Source organism: Lactuca sativa, chromosome 9 (genome assembly GCF_002870075.4).
Source record: "Lactuca sativa cultivar Salinas chromosome 9, Lsat_Salinas_v11, whole genome shotgun sequence".
In the NCBI taxonomy this organism is placed as follows: domain Eukaryota; kingdom Viridiplantae; phylum Streptophyta; class Magnoliopsida; order Asterales; family Asteraceae; genus Lactuca; species Lactuca sativa.
Genome location: NC_056631.2, coordinates 223,428,627 through 223,431,403, shown reverse-complemented (window position 1 = coordinate 223,431,403; position 2,777 = coordinate 223,428,627). Strand labels below are relative to the sequence as shown.

Genomic DNA, 2,777 nt, shown 5'->3' with positions numbered 1-2,777 from the left:
GTTATTTCCAAATTCACATGGAAGTGTAAGGCATCCGGGATCTCCCATTTTCCTTTGTATTCCCTCCATAATAACCATAGAAATTTGCTCTAAGAAATACCTTGGAGGTTTTCTCTAGTTGTTAGCGAGTGTCGAGTAAATCTTGACGAACTGTTGCATATTCAGGAACTTTGGCTAAGGATTCAATAAATGGAGTATTCATCAGAATATCCTTAACTTGTTGCATAAACGTTTTATGATCTTTTTTCCAAAGGATGCACTCTAGCTCGAGAAGGAAATTGTAAAGGAGGTTGAAAAGCTTCAGCACAAGAATTTTGTTTCTTCTCAGACCGAGCCCATGTCGTGAGTGTTAAATTCTAAAATTGTATGTTCGGTGTTTTAGCAACATTTTTTTCTTCGATTTTCATCTGCTTTGACTGTGATTCTGGTTGCTTTGTTTCTTCTTCTAATGCCTCCAAGAACACAGAAATAGTGTCTTCTTCTGTGGTTATGGCCATGACATGTGGTTGCGGTTTATTATCGGGATTTTTAGGAGGTAACCGTTTGTTAACTAGTGTAGTTAATTGTCTGAGTTGAGCCTCAATATTTTTCATGGGCGCTTGATGATTTCTCATGGTGGTATCAGCAACATCGTGACATTTTTCAGAAGCTTCCATGAACCTATGAAGCATTGACTCTAAGTCCAATTTTTTCTCATGTTGTGGTTGTTTCTTTTGGTAAGAGTCCCAGCCGGTTTTCCTATATTTTTCCTCTTTTAGTTTCTTGTACTCCTCATACGACAACCATTCCTTCTTTGGCTTTCGGCTAAAGAAAATGTCTTAGTGTTATTTCCAAATTCACATGGAAGTGTAAGGCGTTCGGGATCTCCCATTTTCCTTTGTATTCCCTCCATCATAACCATAGAAATTTTCTATAAGAAATACCTTGGAGGTTTTCTCTAGTTGTTGACGAGTGTCGAGTAAATCTTGAAGAAATGTTTCATATTCAGGTACTTTCGCTAAGGATTCAATAAACGGAGTATTCATCGGAATATCCTTAACTTGTTGCATAAACTTTTTATAATCTTGTTCCAAAGGATGCACTCTAGCTCGAGAAGGAAATGGTAAAGGAGGTTGAAAAGCTTGATCACAAGAAATTTTTTCTTCTCACACCAAGCCCGCGTCGTGAGGGTTAAATCCTCACATTGTAAATTTGGTGTTTTAGCAAAAAAAAAATTCTTCGATTTTCATCCGCTTTGGCTCTGATTCTGGTTACTTTGTCTCTTCTTCTATTGCCTCCAAGAACTCAGAAATATCTTCTTCTTCAGTGGTTATGGCTATGACATGTGGTTGCGGTTTATTATCGGGATTTTTAGGAGGTAACCGTTTGTTAACTAATGTAGCTAATTGTCTGAGTTGAGTCTCAATATTTTTAATGGGTGCTTGATGATTTCTCATGGTGGCATCAGCAACATCGTGACATTTTTCAGAAGCTTCCATGAACCTATGAAGCATTAACTCTAAGTCCAATTTTTTCTCTGGTTGTGATTGTTTCTTTTGGTAAAAGTCCCAGCCGGTTTGCCTATATTTTCCTTCTTTTTTTCTTGTACTCCTCATACAACAACCATTCCTTCTTTGGCTTTCTCCAAACTTCATCATAGCGGTCTCTACTAGAGTAGCAAACTTGAGCTTTTGTATTTCCGTTTTCATCTAGATGGCAATCTTTTGTCAAATCTGGCCCATTGCAATTTTCATAACCCATACATATTGCATGTATGGATTGGTCCACCTTCGTCATTCTACGATCCATGTTGCTCACCATTGCCAAAATAGCTGCCATGTCTTCTGAAGCACCATCTTCGATTCCCCTAGCTCGGTTATTAAGAGGGTTGTGGTACTCCCATGAATGCTTTGAAAATTCTTTGATTAGTTCCTTAATTTCAGCAGAATTCTTCTTTGTTAAGGGTCCTTGAGAATCAAGGAGTTGCCTTGTCGTTACATTCATCCCATCATAGAAGATTGAGACTTCTTGTTGCTTGTTTAGATCATTTTTGGGACAATTCCTTATTAACCCTTTATATCGCTCTCATGCCTCATAAAAACACTCCTCTACTTGTTGCTCAAAATTGGATATGGCTTTCTTAAGTTTAGCAACCTTGGATGGTGGGAAAAATTATTGGATGAATTCTTCACGTATCTATGCCCAAGTGGTGTGTGTGCCTAGTGGAAGTGCCTTCAACCCATCTTTGTTGGTCCATTAAAGGTAACCGGAAGCATTCTCAACAACATTGTCTCTCATGGTACATTAAGAATATTGAAATAATCGGCGATGTCATTGACTTCATCGAGGTGTTTGTATGCATCTTCATGATCTTTTCTGAAAAATGAAATATCCTTTAACTCGAAAAGGATGTGTCCCTTGAGCTCGAAGGTAGAAGTAACAGGAATTGCGGATTGCACAAGTCCTGGACCGGTATCCTCACGTATTCTTTTCTTGTATGCCTCCATCGTCATGTTAGCAATGTTCATCATGTTGTTTTTAGGCTCGCTTTCGAGTTCGCTACTTTGTCTGTTTCTTTTTGGTGCTCGTAACCATCTTCCTCTTTATTAGGAGTTTCTCAAAGCTCTCGAATGTGCTTTCGTTATTCGTCTTGTTGCTTGGTCTTCTTATGTACTTGTCCGTCTTTTTATGAAAAGTTGACTCTGGATCTTCAAGTGGTGGTGTCAATGGTGTGTTTGATCTTTGGGTCATATACTACTGAAACAAAAACAAAAATAAAAATATAAAAATAAACTAAA

General features: G+C 38.0%; 1 non-coding gene across 1 annotated transcript; it reads left to right on the top strand.

Annotated features, from left to right (window-relative positions):
- The first annotated feature begins 2,020 nt into the window (after positions 1 to 2,020).
- On the top strand, positions 2,021 to 2,127 carry LOC111878931 (small nucleolar RNA R71). The gene has a single exon (XR_002845980.1). It is a non-coding gene; the product is annotated as a small nucleolar RNA R71 (small nucleolar RNA).
- The last annotated feature ends 650 nt before the right edge of the window (positions 2,128 to 2,777 follow it).